Here is a 23096-nt window from a genome sequence, read left to right as displayed (position 1 = left end):
TGTGTGTGTGTGTGTGTGTGTGTGTGTGTGTGTGTGTGTGTGTGTGTATTAAGTGTCTGAAGCTGGAACAAAACTTGGTTCCTCCTGACTCCTGTGCCACCTAGCCGCCCCTTAATCTGCACTATTAACATTTTTCTCTATCATGTTCTTAAGTCTATAAATTAACAAAACAATCAATCAAGTCTTGCTTTGTAGTGTTTCATGATTTTTGAGGTAGAAATAATCATACTAAAAATCTTTTTAGAAAAAAATTTATATTTTTTTCCAATTACATATTAAAACATGTAATTTCCTCCTTGAGAAGGCAAAGAATTTAATATAGATTATAGAGGTGCAGTTATGCAAAAGATAGGCAAATTAGAAGGAATAGTAACAGCTTCTTACAAAACCTCACCTAAGTAACCAATTCTCTAAAGATTAGAATAGACCAATCAGAAGTTAATGACTGCATAAAACAATATGAAATATTAAAACAGTTAGAAAACTAAAAAAAATATAGAAAATATAAGTTTAGTGAGGTTATTTTAAATCATCTTGCTTTGATGTGCTCTCCATGTTAGTTTTTTTAAATAAAGAATTTTTTAAATAAGAATTTTAAAAAACTAAGATGGTGTAGCAGCAAGCACCCTAGCATACCCAGGATGGCTGCTAGCACAGGTTCTTTGATCTGCTTTTCTAAAGGAGAGCAGCTCAAAAAGGGTTAACAACCTTACTTTAATCCAACATATATCATTTACCTAGTTCAGGGGAAAAGTCAGCACCCTGCAATTCAGAGAATACAAACAGAAGTTACAACTAGACAAAAAATACGGACAGAGAAAATAACAGACAGGGCTTCTAGCTGTCTGACCATCACATACATATATAGTTACCAGAGAGAGAAGCACCAACATCTAGGTTTTCAAAGCTGGGGGAGCTCAACGACTGCCCAGAGACTCATTTGGCCAAATCACACAACTCTTCCCAAAATGAGCCCCAAAACAAAACCTCACCTAAGAGATATATATATAGCTTTCTCCAGGGTCAAAGAACATCACAACCCTCATGACCCACTTGACTACAAAGTAACAAAAATTGTGCCGTCCTGAAAAACAAGCCTCCTACCACAGGCTCCATGTGACCACATTCAGCCTATTAGCAGGTAGAGTATATTTTTAAATTAGGGAAGGTCCTCAAATTAACTTAGGCCTATCAAGGGGAAGGGAAAATCTCCAAATTCCCATTAGCATTATAGATGGAGAACACATCAAAGCAAAATGATTAAAAATGACTACTACTTGAAATCCATTACTCAAAAAAAGAGCCTATATTATTATACTTCAAGAAATCATGAACGAAAAATGTTTAGATCACTCAAAACCAAAAGTCAAAGTGAAAACAGATTCTACTGGTCACCTTGTGAAAGAAATCCCAAAAGGAAAACTCCCAGGAACATTATAGAATATATAGATTATAATAGAGTAAGAATATCATAGATTGTGGAGATTCCAAATCAAAGAAAAAGGATTGCCAAGAAGCAGAAAAAATGTTCAAGTTACCAAGGATACAAAACCAAGATCTGTCACAGATGAATCTGAGGCACAGCTTATTAGCAAACATTTTGCAACTGCAAATTAGCAATTGCAAAAAAAAAAAATGAGAGCCCAAGATCCTCTATGTCTAGGGATTCCTTTGACAGCCAGAGTAGCCTTTTTTATACAGTTGAAAAAGAAGGTGCTAAAACTGATCTGTGACAAAAAGTAAACTAAGATAGTAATTGGTCTATATTCAGACATCAGGGTGAGTTTATATTTGGTCTAAATCACATGAGGGGATCTCCAAGACCCATGGCAATAGGAAAAACATAGAATTGTTCAAGATTCTCTGGAAAGTCCTGTGTTTGTAATGGGGATAAGTTAGAAAACTTCCCAAAAAGATCAGGAGTGAAACAAAGATGCACCTTGTCTTCAGTATTTTTGATATTGTATTAGAAACACTAGTAATAGCAATAAGAGAATAAAAAAGAAATTGAAGAAATCAGAATAGGAAATGAGGTAATAAAATATCCCTTTTTGCAGACAATATGGTGACATACTTGGAAAATCCTAAAGACTAAACTAAAGTTAGCTGAAACAATTAATGATCTCAGCAAAGTAGCAGGATTTAAAATAAACCCAAATAAATCATCAACATTCGTATACATGACCAATAAACCCTTCAAGAAGAGGTAGTAAGAGATAGCCCACTAAAAATAACTGTAGACAGTATAAAATACCTAGGAGTATACCTACCAAAAAAAAACCCAAACCAGTTAACTACATGAACATTATTGCAAAACACTTTCTAGACAAAGTCAGATTTCTGTTATTGGAGAAATACTAATTGTTCATGGGTTTTTTTTAACCTAATCTGTGTATTCAATGCAATCTCAATTAAATTACTAAAAAGACTATTTTACTGAGCTAGAATGGATAATAAAAAATTCATTTGGAAGCACAAAAGGTTAAGTATATCAAAGGAAGGAGGATTAACAGTACCAGATCTTTAAACTATATTATAAGGCAGTAATTATCAAAGCTATCTGGTACTGGCTAAGAAATAGAAAAGTAGATCTGTAGAACAGATTAGACATAGTCAATTTATAAAAGCAAATTATTATAGTTTGACAAACATAAAGATTTAAGCTTTGGGGATAAAAATTCATTATTTGGTAAAAAAATTATTAGGAAAGCTAGAAAGCAGTCTGACAGAATTTGGTTGTATCTTCGACCATTTACCCAGATAAGGTGAAAGCAGATATCTGACCTAGATATAAAAGGAGATATCACAAGAAAATGAGAAGAGCATGGAACATATTACTTATTAGATTTATGGATAGGAGAACAATTTATAAATAAGCAAGAGATAGAGAGCATTGTGAGGTGTAAAATGGTCATTTTGATTCTATTAAATTAAAAAGGTTTTGCACAAGTAAAACCAATTGGAAAGCAGAACATTGGCAGGAAATTTTATAGACAGTTTTTATAGACCTTTCATAGATTTTATAGACCTTCTCATTTCTCAAATATATAAAGAACTTTGTCAAATTTATAAGAATATGAGTCATTGCCTAATTAACAAATAATCAAAAGTTTTTCAATAAAGCAATCATATGTATGTGTAGTCATGTGAAAAAACATACTCTGAATCATTATTGATTAGAGATGTGCAAATTAAAACCACTTTGAGATATCTTATGCATATAAGATTGTCTAAAATGATTTTAAAAGGGGAAAGTGACAAATGTTGGAGGGGATGAGGAAAAACTGGGACACTAATTCACTTAGTGGAAGTGTGAACTAATCCAACCATTTTGAAGAGCAATTTGGAATTATGCCTAAATAGTTATAACACTGTGTATATCCTTTGACCCATCTGTTTCCCAAACGAGTTAAAGAAAAAGAACTTCTGTATTCTAAAATATTTATAGCAGCTGTCTTTGTGGCGTCAAAGAACTGGCAATTGTAGAAATGCTTGTCAGTTATGGAATGACTAAACAAGTTGTAGTATATGATTGTAATGGAATACTACTGTACTATAAGAAATGATGAGCTTGTGGATTTGAGAAGAACATGGAAAGGCTTGCATGAAACAATGAAGAATGAAATGAGAAGAACCAAGAGAATGTTCTACACAATAATAGCAATATTGTTCTAAGAACATCTTTGAATGTCTAAGTAATTTTTAATATAAATACCAAAATCAATTACAAAGGACTTATGAAGGAAGATGCAAACCACCTCCAAAGAAAGAACTCATTGAATAGAAGTATGTAGAGTATGGCACATATATGTATATAGATATCTGTATATACACACACACATATGCATATATACATACATATATACATATGATGTACGTGTGTCTATATATGTGTATGTGTACAAATTGTGTCTAATGGTAGCCTTCTCTAGGGAAGAGTGGGGAAGGGGGGAGAAAAAAAGTGCACAGCAGAGAACAAAAGAAAACTTGGAAGGAAGCACAGAAAAGCAGGGTAGTTTTTAAAATGATGTATAGTATTTATTACATTTTTTTTAAAGGAAACAGCATGAAATGGGGTGGGGAGGAAGTTTTATGTTAAGCAACTCCCTATGCCAGAGTGGTCCAGTACTAAACTTTCTACCAGGAAGAACATCTTAAGACCATACTGACTCAACTTTCCTCCTCTATTCATGGTTAAAATAGATTAAATCCAGACTGCAGCCCAGAGAAATGGGGAAATTAAATTCTTATAAGGCCCAATACTAATGTCTCTACAATTAAATCTAACTTTAATCCATAAGTACAGGTTCCAATGATTAGATACAATTCTCTGTTTTTGTTGTTGTTTTTTGTTTTTTGCTTTTTGGAGGGGAAGGGCAGGGCAATTTGGGGATGAGTGGCTTGCCCAAGGACACACAGTTAGTAAGTGCTAAGTGTCTGAGGCCGGGTTTGAACTCAGGTCCTCCAGACTCCAGGGCCAGTGCTCTATTCACTGAGCCACCTAGCAGCCCATAGATACAATTCTCAATCAATAATAGTAGATAATACAAAATAAAATGGGGATCAGTTTTTAATTTCATAATCCTGAAAGATTTGGTAGCTGCTAATAGGGCTTAGAATATGGTATTTCAAAAGGATCATAATATCGACTTATAGTAAAAAATGGTCATCCAGGAAAACTGAATGTTATACTAGGGTAGGAGGGAGTATGAGGAAGAGATGCTGCAGAAATGAACATTTAAAGAAATACAGAACTTATAAATATTGCTGACCAAAATACCAGAGTTGAGAAGAAACTTTGAAATACAAACAGAAGTCAAGAGAATCACAAAAAGTTAAAATACAAGTGAGCAATAAGAAAGAACTATAAAAAGATGAAATATTTATATTCTAATATAAAAAGATAATATGTGTCCTCTTAGTTACCTAATGCCATCAGGATGTTATCAAATGAATTAAAGGGATGAGATAAGCATTTATGAAGTACCTATCATGAACCAAGCACTGTAAGCACCTAAAAAAAACCTCATTTGATCCTCTCAACTCTGTAAGGTAGATGCCATTTTAACCCCCATTTTACAATTGAGGAAACAGACAAATATAGGTTAAATGACATGCCCAGAGTTACATAATTAGTAAGTGCTTTAGGTTATATTTTAACTCAGGTCTTGATTCTAGGACCTAGCACTTTATCTACTGCACCACCATTTCTTATGATACATTAATATTTCATCACATTTTGTTTAACCATTCCCAAGTAGTTTCTAATTTTTGTCCATTATAAAAAAGAGTTGCTATAAATATTTTTTGTACTTATGGGGTTCTTTCATCTTTTTTTAATCTCTTTGAGATATAGACAAAGTAGGGGTGTAGTTGGATCAAAGGAGATAGATTGCTTAGTAACTGTGGGGACATAGTTCCAAATTATTTTCAAAAATAGCTCTACCAATTCACAGCTTGACTAAAATGCATCAGTGTATCTATTTTCTGGCAGTCTCTCCAATACTTGATGTTCTGAATATCCTCAAGGTAAAAAAGAAAGGGAGAAGAAAAAGAATTGCATATTAAAGAAAGAAGGAAATGGAAATTGGGTGACCCTGGAACTTCAATTTCATCTGAACTAGTCAAAGGAACATAGAACACATAAAGAGAAGATGTTTATTATACAAATATAATTGACTTTACAGGAAAATAAAAGGAAAAGCAGGAGATGAGAGAAAGATAGGGAAGGTAGATGGATTGGATGGATTAGTCAAAGCAAAACAAACTCAATGGGTTAATTGTAAAGAGAGGAATAAAAGACCAGACAAAAGGGAGGGGAATAAACCTTTTTCTTTGTAAAGAGGGAGTGGGAACCAAAGAGACAAAAAAAGAGTATAAAAATATACAATTAACACTCATAATTTTGAACGTAAATGGGATAAAACTAAAGAAAATAGTAGAATAGATTAAAAGTGGAATCCAAGAATACAAAGAAACTCACTTGAAACAAAAGGTTGAGAAAAAGGGATGCACTAGGAGAAGGAGAAAGGGAGAAATAAAATGGGGTACATTTTCTTACATAAAAGAGGCATAAAAGAAAGAGCTTTTTGAGTGAAGGGGGAAATGGAGAGGTGGGCAAAACCTGAAACTTACCTTCATTGGAATTGACTTAAATAGTGAATAAGACACATACTAAACTGCGTATAGACATCTATCTTACCCTGCAGGGAAGTAGGAGAGGCAGCAGATAATAGAAGGGGAAGCTGATAGAAAAGAGGGTGGATTGGGTGAGGTGGTGGTCAAAAGCAAAACATTTTGAGCAGGGACAGGATGAAAGGAGAGAGAGAAGAATAAATGGGGAAGGGGAGAAGTAGTATGGAGGGGAAAACAGTAATCAGACTGTGAAAGTGAATGGGATGAAACCACCCATAAAGTGGAAGTGGATAGCAGAGTGACTTAAAAAACAGAATCTGACATTATGTTGTTTTCAAGAAACACACTTGAAAAAAAAGAAACATGGTAAAGGAAAAGGGATGGAGTAGAATCCTTCAGTTGAAGTAAAAAATAAAGCAAGTGTAGCAATCTTGATCTCAGACAAAGAAAAGCAAAAATAGATCTAATTAAAAGAGATGAATGGGAAAATGCATTTTGCTAAAGGTATAATAGACAATGAAGTCACATTAATACTAAACATATATGCATCAAATAGTATAGCATACAAATTCTTAAAGGAAAAATTAAATGAGTTACAGGAGGAAATAGAGTATAAAACCATACTAATAAGGTACCTCAAATTTTCCTTCTCAGAACTAGATAAATCTAACCAACAAATAAATAAGAAAGAAATTAAGGAGATGAATAGAATTTTAGAAAATTTCAATATAATAGACTTCTGGAGAAAAGTGAATGGGAATAGAAAGGAACATGCCTTTCTCTCAGTGTTATATGGCACCTAACAAAAATTGACTATGCATTAGGGCATAAAAACCTCACAATGAAATGCAAAAAATTTTAATTTTAAGTATTAAATGCTATAATATTATTATTAAATATTAAATGCTATAATACAATAAAAATTTCATTCAATAAAGGGCCATGGAAAATTACATTAGAAACTAATTTGAAACTAAATAAACATCCTAAAGAATGGGTGGGTCAAAGAGCAAATCAAAGAAATAATTTCATTAAAGAGAATGACAACAATGAGACAACATATGGGATTTATGGGTTGCAGCCAAAGCAGTAATTAATGAAAAACTGACATCTCTAAATGTTTACATCAATAAAATAGAGAAAGAACAAAATCAATGAATTGGGCATGAAATTAAAAACTAGGAAAAAAACCCAAAAGTCCCCATTTAAACACAAAATTGGGAATCTTGAAAACCAAAGCATATATTAATAAAATTGAAAGTAAGAAAGCCATTGAATTAATAAATAAAAGCAGGTGCTGGTTTTATTGGGGGGGGGGGAACAACAATATAGATAAACCATTGCTTAATTTGATTTAAAAAAAGAAATAAGAAAACCACTAACAAAAATAAAAAGGGCAAACTTAATACCAGTGAAGATGATATTAAAGTAATTCTTAGGACTTATTTTGCCCAATTATATGCTAATAAATATATCAATCTAAGTGAAATAGATAAATATTTGCAAAAATAGAAATTAACCATATTAAGAGAAGAGGAAATAAGATACTTGCATAACCTTATCTTAGAAAAAGAAATTGAACAAGCTGTCAATTAGTTCCTTAATAAAAAATTTCCCAGATGGATTCACAAATGAATTCTACCAAATATTTAATGAAGAATTAATTCCAGTGCTATATAGCTACTTGGGAAAGTAGGCAAAGAAGGAGCACTACCAAATTCCTTTTATGTTACAGATATGGTTCTGATAAGAAAACTATAGACCAATTTCTTTAATCAATATTGACACAAAAAATTAAATAAAATGCTTGCATAGAGATTACTGCAATATATCATAAAAATCATACAATATGACCAGGTAGGATTTATGCAATAAATGCAGAGTTGGTTCAAAATTTGGAAAACTACCATCATAATTGACCATACAAATAGCAAAAACAACAAAAATCATGTGATTGTGTCAGTAGATAAAGAAAAAAATCTTTTGAGAAAATGTAATATTAATTCCTACTAAAAACAAAAGAAAGCATGGAAATAAATGTAGCTTTCCTTAAAATGATAAGTAGCATCAATCTAAAACTATCAACAAGCATTATCTATAATGGGGATAACTTAGAAGCCTTTCCAGTTCCATCAGGGGTGAAGCAAGGATGCCCATTATCACCACTATTATTCAATATTGTACTAGAAATGTTAACTATAGAAACAAAAGAAGAATAAGAAATTAAAGGAATTATAATAGTCAATAAGGCAAAGACTATCTCTCTGCGGATGATACGTTGGTATACTTAGAGAAACAACTAAAAAAGCTATTTGAAATAATTAACAAGTTCAACCTAGCTGCAGGATGCAAAGTAAACTGACAGAAATCATCAACATGTCTAGGTATTACCAAGACAGCTCAGCAGGAAGAGATAGAAAAAATCATTTCTATGGGGTAGAAATTCCATTTAAAATAACTATAGACAATATAAAATGTTTGGGAGTCATCTGCCAAGACAAACTCAGGAGCTATATGGACACAATTACAAAGTGCTTTTCACATAAAGTCAGATATAAACAATTAGAAAAAAAATTAATTGCTTATGGGTAGACTGGGCCAATAAAATAAAAATGACAATTCTACCTAAATTAATTTATTCAGAAAAAATAACAAAGTTCATCTGGAAGAACAAAACATCAAGAATGTCAAGTAAATCAATGGGGAAAAAATGTGAAGGGAGGTAGTTTAGCTATACCAAATCTCAAACTGTATTACAAATCAGTAATCATCAAAAACAATCTGGTATTGGCTAAAAAAACAGTGGTGGATCAGTGGAATAGATTATGTGAACAGTCCAGAGTAGTAAATGACCATAGTGGTCTAGTGTTTGATAAACTCAAAAATAAAATTTTTAGGAGAAAAATTTCACTATTTGGCAAAAACTGCTGGGAAAACTTGAAAACAGTTAGAAACTATGTATAAGCCAATATATTGCACCATATACTAAGATAAGGTCAAAGTTTTTGCATGAAGAAAACGCACGTAAACAAGATCAGAAGGAAAGTAGAAAACTGGGAAGCAATTTTTACAGAATACCTAAATAACCTTTGGAATAATAATTACTCATTGTTAGAAATAGCTAGTTTAATAAAAATGACGATGCTATCTAAATTACTTTATTAACTAAGTTTTGTATCAAAAGATCATTTTTTTTCTACTAGAGAAATAATGAAAAAATCTAATGGACTAAAATGTCAATGATATCTAGGAAATAATTTAGAAAAGTTTAAAAAAAGTCTGCCTACAAGCAGCAGATCTCAAATTATTCTCCAAAGCAGTAACCATAAAAATAATAATATTTGACAGTTTAAAAAGAGGTTGATGATTGGGACAAATTACATACACAACATAGAGAAGCAAAATAAAACATAACAGCAGTATTTGATAAACCCAAAGACCTTAAAGATTCACTCTTCAATGAAAATAGTGGGCGAATTAGAAAGCATTCTGGCAGAAATTAGGTTTAGAGCAATACCTCATGCCATATACCAAAATTTCTCCAAATGGCTACATAATTTAAATCCAAAAGATCATATAACAAGCAAATCGGAGGAATAAGAAAGAAATTTCCTTTCAGATTTATGGATATAGGACAGTTTGTGACCAGATAAAAGAGGATCACAGAATATAAAATGGACAGTTGTGAAAACACAAATTTCAAAAGTTTTTGCATGAACTCAAGGGTCTACTACTGTGATACAGTGAATAAAATGCTGCACTTAGAATCATGAAGACTCATCTTCATGAGTTCAAATCTGGCCCTGCATGCTTAGTAGCTTTGTGACCCTGGGCAAATTACTTTATTATCTGTAAAATGAGATGAGAAGAAAATGGTAAACCACTCTAATATCTTTGCCAAGAAAACCAAAAATGGGATCATGAAGGGTTGGACTAAAAAGACACAACAACATCAACAACAAATGAACTCAAAAAATATAGCTAAAATGATAAGGTAAACAGTTACTGGGGGAAAGTCATAGCAAGTTCTCCAATAAAGATCTCGTTTCTTAGATATATAAGGAACTGATACAATTCTATATGAATAAGAGCCATTCCTCAGTTGATAAATGGTCAAGCAATATGATTATTTACCAAAACATATGATTTCTAAGGAAGGAATTCAAACTATGAAGTCATTGGAGAAATTTAAATTAAAATAACTCTGGGATTCTACCCTCATGCACTCACATTGGGAAAGATCACAGAAAAGGAAAACAAATGTAGGTTGTGGGAATACAAGCACATTTTTCCATTTTACATCTTGTAATGCTTTCTGTCTCTTGTTCAATCATATGTTCTTCACTTCTCCATAGATCTGATAGGTAACTATTCTTTGCTCTCCTAATTTCCTTATGGCATGACCTTTTATGTTTAAATCATGTACCTATTTTGGCCTTATCTTGGTAATATGGTATAAGATATTGGTCTATATGTAGTTTCTGCCACACCGTTTTCCAGTTTTCCAGTTTTCTTATCCCAGAAGCTGCAGTTTTGGGGTTTATAAAACTCTAGGGTGCTATAGTCATACTGTGTCTTGTTAACCTAATATATGTACTGTGTTTTGTATACCTAATCTAATTCACTCATCCACCACTCTATTTCTTAGCCAGTACCAGATAGTTTCAATCATTACTAATTTATAATATAATTTGAGATCTGGTATGCCTATATCACCTTCCTTTGCATTTTAAAAATAAATTGCCTTGATATTCTTGACCTTTTGTTCTTCCAGATGAATTTTGTTATTATTTTTTCTAGCTCTATACAATAAATTTTGGTAGTTTGATTGGCATAACACTGAATAAGGAAATTAATTTAGGTAGAATTGTCATTTCATTATATTGGCTCAGCCTTCCCATGAGCAATTAATACTTTTCCAATTGTTTATTTCTTTGAAAAGTGTTTTGTAATGGTGTTCATATAATTCCTGGGTTTTTTTTGGCAGGTAGACCCCCAAGAATTTTATATTGTCTTCAGTTATTTTAAATGGAATTTCTCTTTCTATCTCTTGCTGTTGGGTGTTGTTGGTTATATATAGGAATGCTAATCATTTATATGGGTATATTTTATATCCTGCAATTTTGCTAAAGTTAATTGTTTCAAGTACTTTCTTACTGGATTCTCTATGGTTTTCTAAGTATATCACCATATCACCTGCAAAGAGTGATAGTTTCATTTCCTTGTTGCATATTCTAATTCCATTTTTTCTTCTCTTATACTCCTAGCTAACATTTCTAGTATAATATGAAATAATAGTGGTGATAATGGGCATCCCTGCTTCATCCCTGATCTTATTGGGAAGGCTTCTAACTTATCCTTCTAACATTATCATTGCAGATAATGCTTGCTGATGGTTTTAGATAAACACTACTTATCATTTTAAGGAAAACCCCATTTATTTTTATACTCTCTAGTGTTTTTAATAGGAATGGAGGCTGTATTTTGTCAAAAGCTTTTCTGTGTCTATTGAGATAATCATTCAGTGTTTGTTGGTTTTGACACATTTGATAGGGTCAGTTATACTGAATGTTTTCCTAATATTAAACCAGCTCTGCATTTCTGGCATAAATTCCACCTGGTCATATTGTATCATCCTTGTGATATATTTCTATAATCATCTTGCTAGTATTTTATTTAAAATTTTCACATCAATTTCATTAGGGAAATTGGTTTACATTTTTCTTCTTTCTCTTTAGCTTTTCCTCGTTTAGGAATCAACACCATATTTAATTCTAAAAGGAATTTGGTAGGACTACTTCTTCACCTATTTTTCCAAAATCATTTTTGTATTGGAATGAATTGTTCTTTAAATATTTGGTACAATTCACTTGTGAACTCATCTGTCCCTGGGGATTCTTTTCTTAGGGAGTTCATTGATGACTTACTCAATTTCTTTTTCTAAGATAGTATTCCATCTAATTTAAGTATTCTATTTCATGTTCTGTTAATCTGGGCAATCATATTTTTGTAAATATTCATCCCCTTCACTTAGATTGTCAGATTTATTGGTATGTAATTTGGAAAATATTTCCCAATTATTGCTTTAATTTCCTCTTCATTAGTGGTAAATTTGGTCTTTTCATTTTAGATACTGGTAATTTATTTTCTTTATTTTTTAATATCAAATTAACCAGTGGTTTATCTATCTTTTTTTTCCATAAAACCAGTTTCTAGTTTTATTTATTACTTTAAGTTTATTAATTTCACCTTTTGTTTCCAGGATTTCCAATTTGGTGCTTAATTGGGAATTTTGAATTTGTACTTTTTTTAAATTCCAAGACTAGCTTTCTAATCCACTATATCAGTCTACCTGACATCTAACAGATATTTACAAAATACTTATTGATTGATTGGACTAATTTGGTCTGAGTTCTGTTATCATTATTTATATTTTATGTGTAATGTATGTGTATTATATATATGTATTTATATGTATTATACATATGTATATATAAATTCCTTGTTCTGCTTTCTTCATCAGTTGACATACTTTTCCCCATGATTCTATGAGTTCTTCATATTGGTTAATCTTAACAGAACACTAATATTCTATTTCATTTATAGTATTATGGTATCATAGAAGGAACACTAGATGTCATTGAATCTAATAACCTTATTTTATAAATGAGGAACCTGAGATTTGGGGAGGTTGTGATTTGCCTATTGTCACACAACTGGTAAGAGGCAAGATTTGAAACCCAGCCTTCCTTATTCCAAGTCTAGCACACTATCAACCATGCCATACTGACTTTCACATGCCATTACTTATTTAGGTATCATCTAGTCAATGTGCACCTTTGTTTTCAGTTTTTTGCTACTATAAAAAAATACCAAAAATATTTTGGTATACATAGAACCTTGCTTTCTTGCTGTCATTGAACACCTTGAAGTGAAAGCCAAATATTGGAATCATTGGATCAGAAAGTATAAACAATTTAGTAACTTTTCATACTTAATTCCAAATGGACATCCAAAATGAGTGGAGCAGTTTATAGCTTAGTGTGCCAATTTTCCCATGGCCATCTAACACTGACTAATTTAATCTTTTATTATCTCTGCCATTTCATAGGTATGAAGTGATACCCTAGAATTATTTTCATCTCTCTTTCATGACATGAAACAGTTATTTTTCCTATTTGTTTGGTGTGGTATTACTTTTTAAAAATTTTTAGTCAGTTCATTGTTTTCTCTCTGCCCAGGAAAATGGAAACTTTTGGCCTTGTTCTATCAGATCTCCCTGATGGGTTGAGAAGACTCCATGGCTCTTTCACTCCTTTTAGGCAATTTCATAATCTAGGACATATATCATTTGGTAATAAAGTTCCATATTCTTTTCAGGATTGATTGTGTGAATCCTTATTATTTCAAATAACTCTGTTATCATTACTTGAGTCATTTCAGTGTTTGTAGTGAACTAGCAGTTTTTATTGGTAAACTATAGTCCTCAACCCATACTGGATTTGTAAATGTGTTATTGAACTAACAATTTTTCCTATTGTCCATGTAACTTCCCTTTTCTTTCTTGTGGAAATTGTGTAAGGTTCAGTTTTACAGTTGTCCAGTAGGACAGTGCCTAAAATATCCTAATCCTCAACAGATTTCTGGTACAATAGATAATGGAAGATATAATCATGCAGTTTACAAAATGTTTTTCTTGTTCCCATCTCTATAGAAGTATATTACTAGTGACCAGAGTCAAGGATTGGACTTTATATTAGGTACCCCTTTCAGCAATATGAAAGCAGTGCAGGATAGGTTAAACTTCTGGGCTTAGGTGTGTATGTGAGCAATGTCCACAGATAAAGCCATGAATTAATTATGTGGGATCAGAGAATCACAAAATTATCGTGGACTACTCACTCTCCCTCACCCATATATCTTTCCAGTTGCTTAATCTTGCATTTTCTCTCTTCACAAAGCATTTGAGTCCTTCTCTCAACTCACAGCCACCTCACTGATTCAGGCCCACATCACCTCTAACCTAGATTATTTTAACAGCCTTCTAATTTTTTCCCTGCCTCTAGTCTCTTACTGCTCCAGTACATTCCACACTGCTCTCAGAGTAATCCTTAAGTAAAGATCTGACTATATAATGCTCCTACTCAATCAACTCCAGTGACTTTCCATTGCCTTTAGGATAAAATATAAACTCTCTTTAGTTTTATAGACCTTTACAACTAGACCCAACCTATTTGTCCACTCTCATCGGACATAACTTCCCATCCTGCAATCTGGCAATCTAGTGTTTCTGTTCCTTTGTCCTGGATGTCCTCCATGCCTAGAGTCCACTCCCTCCTTCCCTCTGCCTTTAAGAGCTCCTCTTTACTTTTAAGACAATTATTTGTTGAGTCTATTTTTAATCATATTGGTATCTTGCCAGATTCTCCTTTAAGAAACAGCTTAGGGGCGGCCAGGTGGCTCAGCGAGTAAGAGCACCAGCTCCAGTGTTGGGACGACCTAGAAATCGAATCCTGGGCTTAGACACTCAGCACCACACCCAGAAATAACTGGCCGTGTAACCTTGAGCAAGTTACTTAACCCTGATTGCTTAAAAAAAAAAAAAAATAAATAAATAAATTAAAGAAACAGCTTAAACACTTTTTACTACAAGAGCCTTTTTTGATCCCGCAGCTACAAGTACCCCCTCTCCCGAATTAACTTTTATTGAATTTTTTATATTGTTTATACAAGGATACTGTGTTGAATTACATAAGTATATTATTTATACAATTTATATATAAAAGAAATATTTATTTATACTTACACACAATATATGTGTGTGTGTGTGTGTGTACTTGTCTGTTCCATTAGAATATAAGATCCTTGTGAATATGGTTTGTTTAATTCTTTGTGCTTGTATTTCCAGCATCTGGAACACAGTAGGTGTTTTGATAATTATTCAATTGGTTGATGAAAAAATCTTCAATCTGCAGCCAAATTGGTAATGAACTACCCTAAACATGATCTTTGGTCAATAGCTATATAATTTCTAATTTGATACAGACTCAAAATCTTAGGATCTACCAGAACATATGTTCCACATGAAGCATGGGTTTCATATGGAACATATGTTCCAAAAAGCCTCTATGCCAAATGAGATATGTGGTTTCTACTTTAATGGAGTTGTATTATTTATATAGGAAAAAAATAGTTTAAAAAAGCCAGAAAAGATACTGATAAGAGTCAATGTAGATTCACAGAAACTGAGATCAATAGAAAAACAACTTCCTTTAAAAATTAAGGAGATATAGTTTAGAAAGTTTAATATAAGGAACTTTTGAAACTTTTAATTTTCTATTTAATTTCTGAAACCTTTAAAAACCTTATTATCACAAATTTTGAATGCAAATTTGGAAGGTTGTTCTTTCAATCAAAACAACTTCAGCAAATATTGTCCGAAATTAATCTGAATTATACTCATGAAATTGTAATAAATATAACTGAACTTTAAAGGATAATAAAAAGATACATGGAAATCTAGAGAGACTTTTTACTTTTCATCTGATTTTTTACTACATAGAAATATGACAAATTGTAATAAAATAAATGTGATATGACTTTAGTTTCATATTTGGTGGGAAAAATGAATATATAAAATTGAACAAAAAGTACATTTTAGATCTGTTCCATTTTAGAATGCTATAAACCCAAAGATTAGCTTCAGAGAATAATTGCATCTTTTCTGCAGTTGCAGAAAAAGATTAACTGGAATTTACTATAGTTTAAAAAAAAAACCCTTGTATTAATGTCATCTAAAGCCCCAGAGAGCCAATAATACTAATTGAATTATAGTGCTAAAGTAATTAGAATTTGGAGGTAAACTGCATTATCCCATTAGGAAAAAAATGTTTATGGAGATGAAAATGGTCAACTGTGTTTCATTAATTAATAAAGAGTCCATATGTTCTGATTTTTGCAGTGCTAGAGGCTGAAATATTTTGTTACTCAATGGATAAATCTTGTGTAATGGCTTATTTCTGTGAAGTAGGCAAGGGAAATAGATCACTTCTGTTCCTTTTGCTTTTACTGCAATATTTTATTATAAGTTAATATCAACATTGCTATTTAATATTTCATAAGAAACAAAATGAAAAAAATAATTAGGAAAATAAGGATATTAAATATTAGGAAGTTGTGACCGCCATAGCAAAGTACAAGCAAGTTCATATCAAGCTGTCAATAATTTTACTCAAAATGTCATGCCATCTAAAAAAAATGCATTCCACAATTCCAAAGTTTTTTTCAGAGAGAGTAAAAATTACCTTTGTCTCACTCAAAATATATGTTTTGATCATTAACTTTTTTGCTATGGAACCTTATAAAATGAAGAAAAATAGAAATGACTCCAAGTTCTCTTCCAATTCTGCAGTTACTATTGTAGAATAACAGAAAGGGGGAAGAAAGTGCAAATAATAAATTTTGAAATAGTTTGTAGATGTTAATTTTGAATGCAATAATATATTCAAGTCAATACATATTTTATTAAGCACTATCTATATGCTAGGCAAGGAAAATATTTTTTAAATTCCTGCTCTTAAAGAACTTTCATTATATGGAGGCAAAATAAGAAGAGAATAAATACCAAAAATGTATAAAATAAATACAAAGCAATATTTTTGTTTATGAAGCATAATAGCTGTGAATTGGGGGAGGAATGGAGGAGAATCAGGAAAGGTCTCTTATGGGAGACAGTGCTTTAGTGAGCCTTGAAGAGACTTGGACATTCTAACAGGCTAAAGTGAGGAAGGGTGAGCATTTCAGGCATGGGAGAAAAAAACTAATGCAGTGACACCCAGGTAGGAGTTGGAATGTCATGTACAGGAGGCAGAGGCTCTGTTAGAATATAGAGTGTGGGGGATGGAATGCAGAGAAAGGAAGATTCATGATCAGCTTGCAAAGATCTGCTTCAGTGAAAGGCTTCAAATGCTGCCATCCCCCTGAACCCTGCCCCCCCACAAAAAAAGTTTGCATTTTTTCCTAGAGCACATTTTGAGGCCTTGAACTTTTCAGTAGAGGAATGACATGGTAAGACCTGCTTGTTAGGAATATCAATTTTATCGTTTTATGTAGAATAGATTGAAGAAGTAAGAGACTGAATGCAGAAAGACCAATTAGAAGGTTATTGAAATAGTACAGGGGAGAAGTGATATAAAACAGAATGAGGATGGGGATAATGTGAGTGGAAAAAAATGGGGACAGATCAGAATTAGTAAAGGTAGACTTAAAAAGACTTGGAAATGATTAGATTTGGGAGGTGGTGGTGAGTGATAATAATTAGAAGAACTTAGGAAAAAGTCCATGATAGAAGTTGAAGAATTTTCAGGAATTTGAGGGATTGATTCTCAAGATCTAAGTGTAAAGAAAAATCAGCTAGAAGTTTATTAGTTCACCTACCTTTGTCTGGTGTCGCTTGAAAGTCTGTTGTCCAAGATACCTTTTTCTTAAAGTAATTAATTCTTTGAAATTTTCATTTAAGCCCTTGTTGGGATCCTATCCCTCAAAATCTTTCTGTGAGTCTCTACACAAATCACATACCTAGTGTAACACAGCTCACTTCACTTCCAAAATCCTTTTCATACTGACATTAAGACAAATCTGAGCAAGAACAAAAGCCAAGCAAAGAATTCATTATTACTCATGTCCACATTCCTGCCTTTTAATACAAATATAGCTGGAGTACTGTTGTTATTGTTGTTCAGTCAGCAACAACAATAACAACAATATCCTAGCTATATTTGTACTATATTTTGCCCAATCTAAAACTGCATTAATTCCCAACAGATGTTTCTTTCAAGCCCTAAATTTTACGCTCTGAGGCCCAGGGAGGTTAAGTAAACTTTCCCAAGGTCACATAGGTAGTAAGTAGAAGAGTCATAATTTGAACTCAGGTCTTCTGACTCCAAATGCAGCAGCTCTTCTATTAATTTACTACATGTAACGTTATTTTTATTTTTTATTAGAAATTATTTTCCCAATTATGTGAAAGGATATATCATACTCACATGTGATAAATTCACTCCTCCTTGTATTTCACAGAGGTAGTAATTATGATCTCTGACAAAACAGCAAAAATAGACCTAATTAAAAGAGATAAATAGTAAAACAGTATTTTGCTGAATGGTACCACAATGAATTAATAACAATAGTAACATATATTCACCAAATGGCATAATATCTCAATTCTTAAGAGAAAAGGTAAGTGAGTTACAGGAAAAATAAAAAATTAACCTCTGTTAGTAGGGGATGTCAGTTCATCCTTCTCAGATCTAGATAAATCTAACAACAAAAAAAAAAGAATTACATAGAATTTTAGAAAAGTTAGTTAAGATTAACCTCTGGAGAATATTAAATGAGATATGGGAGCAGTATACTTATACTCAAGTTTGTATGGCACCTTCATAGAAACTGATCATATATTTAGGCATAAAAATCTTATAAACAAGTGTGGAAAATTAGAATATTAAATACATCTTATGGATCATAATGCAATAAAAATATAAATCAATAAATGGCCTTAAAAGTAAAAATTAAAAATTAATTTTAAGCTAAGTTCCTAAAAAAATGTTTGGATCAAAGAAAATCAAAGATAATGACAGCAATAAGAAAACATAAACAAAATTTCTGAAATAAAAAGAAAGCCATCCCCCGAGGAAATTTTATATCTCTAAGCACTCTTCATCAGTAAAAGAGAAAAAGAACAAATCAACAAATTTGGCATACAACTAAAAAAAAAAGCCCAGAACATAAAAACCAACAAATTTCCTTTTTTGGGTAATCAAATGCTTTATTAGCTTCCAGTTTACATCATTTATTTCTGCAAGATTTTGAGTTACAAATTTTCTCGCCATTTTTCTCCTACCCACCACCCCAAAATATACACTCCTCCAATCTGCTCTCTCCCATATCTTCTCCCATACTCCCTCCAACTTTCAAGAAGTCATGGTGGAGGGTGGCCAGGTAGCACAGCGAGTAAGAGCACCGGCTCCAGTGTCGGGATGACCTGGATCAAATCTGGGCTCAGATACTGAGCACCACACCCAGAAATAACTGGCCGTGTAACCTTGAGCAAGTTACTTAACCCTGATTGCTTTAAAAAAAAAAGTCATGGTGGATCTCTATGCCCCAGTGCCTGTATTTCTTATTTCCCAGTTACATGTAAAATATTAATAATAGTATAAATATATATATGTGTATATATATATATATATATATTTAAAACACATTTGATTTTAAAACTTTGAATTCCAGATTCATTCCCTTCCTCCCTTGTCACCCACCCTTACTGGCAAGATAAGCAATTCAGTATAAGTTGTACATGTGTAGCTATGCAAAACATTTCCATAGTGGATATATTGCAAAAGCCTGACTATATTTCCTTAGATCCTATCCTGCCCCCCACTTGTTCTATTCTCTATTTTGATCCTGTCCCTTTTCAAAAGTGGATGCTTCCAACTTCCATCCCCTCCCAACCATCCCTCTCTTCCGTCATTCCCCCTCTCATCCCCTTCCCCCCTACTCTCCTGTAGGGTGAGATACCCTATTTAGTGTGTATGTCATTCCCTTCCTAAGCCAAATTCAATGAGAATAAGGTTGACCCATTCCATTTTGCCTTCCTATTCTTCCCCTCCATTGTAACCATTTTCCCTTGCCTCTTCTGTATGAGAGTTTACCCCATTCTGTCTCTCCCCATCTCCTCTCATTATATTCCTCTCTGACCTCTTAATATCACCTTTTAAGTATCATCCTTTCCTATTAAATTGGTCCTGTGCCCTCTCTGTATGTATACCTGTATACATATATACACACATTCACATATGTATTCATACACACATATACACTTCTATATGGACATATATGTATGTATGTATGTATATACACACATTTCTATTCCCTTCAACTATTCTCATACTGTGAAAAGTTTCATGAGTTACAATTATCATTTTTTCCACATAAATAGCTCAAGTTTGATAATTTCCTTATGATTTCTTTTCCCTGTTTACTTCTCATGCTTCTCTTGCATCTTGTATCTGAATGTCAAATTTTCTGTTCAACTCTGGTTTTTTCACCAAGAATGCTTGAAAGTCCTCTATTCCACTGAATGACCATATTTTCCCCTGATACTCAGTTTTGCTGGGTAGGTGATTCTTGGTTTTAATCCCTGTTCCTTTGACCTCTGAAATATCATATTCAAAGCCCCTCAATCCCTCATGGCTGGTCAGGCCTGCCTGGGGCTAAAACCTCAGCCTCCTGTGGGCTGGGGTTGGCTCCCAGAGCACCTAGCTGGCTGCTTACTGCTGGCCAGAGGGGTTGTCCTCAGTGGGAGGTTAGCTTCTCTGTGCCATTTTGTGGGTTCTGTAGCTCCAAAGTTTTTTCAGAGTCACCTTTTACATGAATTGGAGGAGTGAGAGCCGGAGCCCCACAGAAGTCCTGTTTCTACTCTGCCATCTTGACTCCTCCCCCCAAAACCAACAAATTTCAAACTTGCTATTAAGTACCAAAATAGAAATCCTGAAACAAAGAAGAGATGAATAAAATTGAAAGAAAAAAAAACTCATTGAATTATGTAAATAAAATACATAATAAAATAAACTATTAGCCAACTTGATTTAAGAAGAAACACTAAAACTCAATTAGCAGTATAAAAATGAAAAGTGTGAATTCACAACCAAAGAAGAAGAAATAAAAGAAAATATTAGAATCTTCATTTTCCCAACTGTCAACAAAACTGACAAGCTAAAGGAAATGGAGAGATATTTTGAAAAATATAAAATACCTGGATTAACATAACAGGAATTAGAGAATTTAGATAACCCAATCTTTGAAAATAAAATTGAACAAACTATAAGTGAACTTTCAAAGGGGTCAAAATGTATTTTCAATGAATTATATCAAATATTTAAAGAACAATTAATTCCAATATTATATAAACAGTTTAAACATAGACAAGAAGGAAGGAAAGAATTGAAATGTACAAACTGGTTTGGGCAACTCTTTTTATGGTGGCAAAGAATTTGAAATGTAGAGATCATCCATTAATGGGAGATAGCTGCATAAGTTAAATGAATTCATGTTGTAAGAAGTGAGGAAAGGGATAGTTTAGCTGTTTGTAGGGAGTAAAGTGAGCAGAACCAAAAGATCAACTTATACAATAACACTAATATTGTAAAAAGAAATAACTTTGAAAGACAATAGAATCAACACAATGACTAATCTCAATTCCAGAGGATTTATGTTGAAACATACCACCCTCCTCCCGATTAGATATGTGATGGACTCAGACTATCTACCAATTATTTATTTTTGTTGTATCAAAGTATCAAAGAATAATATCTACATTTATTTAAAAAGGCTATTAAAATATTCCTCCCTTTTCCAACTACATATCTATGTGGACAGACCAAAATTTTGACCAAAACAATATATCACAACTAATTGAATGCAGAAGTAGATATGAGGATTTAGTTGTCCTCTATTAAACCAAACTAAAGATTTATAAAATGTAAAGTAGTATACCACTCTTCTCACCATTTTTTTTTGGTTTGTAAAATATATTTTTCGTTACAATATGTTATTTATATTAATGCAATGGGTTTATTATTATTAATGAATTAAAAAATAAAATATTTTAAATTCATCAGTTTTAATTTTCAGTAAGCTAATATTGATAGGGTGAGAGATAGTAAAGAATTTAGGATAGCTCCTGGGTTGTGAACCTGAGGGATGGTGTTGCCCTCTACAGTAAAAGGGAAAGTAGGAGGTGGGAGGGCCTTAGGGGAAAGATAACGAGTTCTGTTTTGTACACATTTAATTTGAGATATTTATTGGAAATCCAGTTTAGATATCTGAAAGGCATTGGAGATGCATGATTAGAGGTCAGCTGAGAGTTTGGGGCAGGATAGGTAGATTTAGAATTATCAGTTAGAAATAATTAAGTCCATGGGAGTTGATGAAATCACCACATAAAATAGTATAGAGGGAGAAGAGAAGTGGGCCCAGGAAAGAACCTTGAAAACACCTATAATCCTTAGAGGAAGTGAGAATCCAGCAAAGGAGACTGAGAAGGAGCTGTCAGATAGGAGAATAACCAGAAGAGGGTGGTATTCCAAAAACCTAAAGAGAAGAGAGAATCAAGGAGGGGAGAGTGATCAGTAGTGTCAAAAGCTGCAAAAGAGGTCAAGGAGAATGAAGACTGAGAAAAGTCCATTTGATTTGGCAACTTTGGAGAGAATAGTTTCAGTGAAATGATAAGATTAGAAACCAGATTATAAGGAGTGAAGAAGAGAAAATTGAGGCAACTATTATGAGCAGCCTTTTCAAGGAGTTTAGCCACAAAAAGCAAAAGAAATATATGGAAATAGCAGGGATAGAAGGATTAAGTGAGGGTTTTTTCTGGATAGAGGAGAAACTGGAATGATTTTAGGCAGCTGTTAATGAGCCAGTAGATAGACAGAGATTGAAAAATAAGTGATAGAGTAGGGATTACAGAAGGAACAATCTGTTGGAGGAAATGAGATGGAATGAGATTTCTTGAACAAGTACAGGGATTAGTCTTGGTAAGGTAGGGAAGGCCACTTCTTCATGTGAGTTGAGGTAAAGGAAGAGATAGTGACAGAAGACATCTGAGTGATAAGAGATGAAGAAGAGGAAAGAAGGAGTTTAGAGAGAATGGCCTCAGATTTTTCTGTAAAATATGAGGCACAGTGTAAGGACACAAATCGGTTCTACCCAAATTATGACAATTTTAAGGTTGAAGACTATCCTGCCAACTATACCAATTGCAAGAATGCAAACTATCCAAAAGAACAGTCCCACAAAAACAGGAAAGTACTGAGATATGGAAGAAAAAGCAGACCACATCAATATACAGGGGTGTGTGTGTGTGTGTGTGTGTGTGTGTGTGTGTGTGTGTGTGTGTGTGT

The sequence above is a fragment of the Petaurus breviceps genome, unplaced genomic scaffold, assembly GCF_028583685.1.
Source record: "Petaurus breviceps papuanus isolate PSGF00001 unplaced genomic scaffold, PetGlider_PUasm1.0 90897, whole genome shotgun sequence".
Classification (NCBI taxonomy): domain Eukaryota; kingdom Metazoa; phylum Chordata; class Mammalia; order Diprotodontia; family Petauridae; genus Petaurus; species Petaurus breviceps.
The sequence above is the reverse complement of the archived record's forward strand: the minus strand, read 5'-3'. Positions refer to the sequence as shown.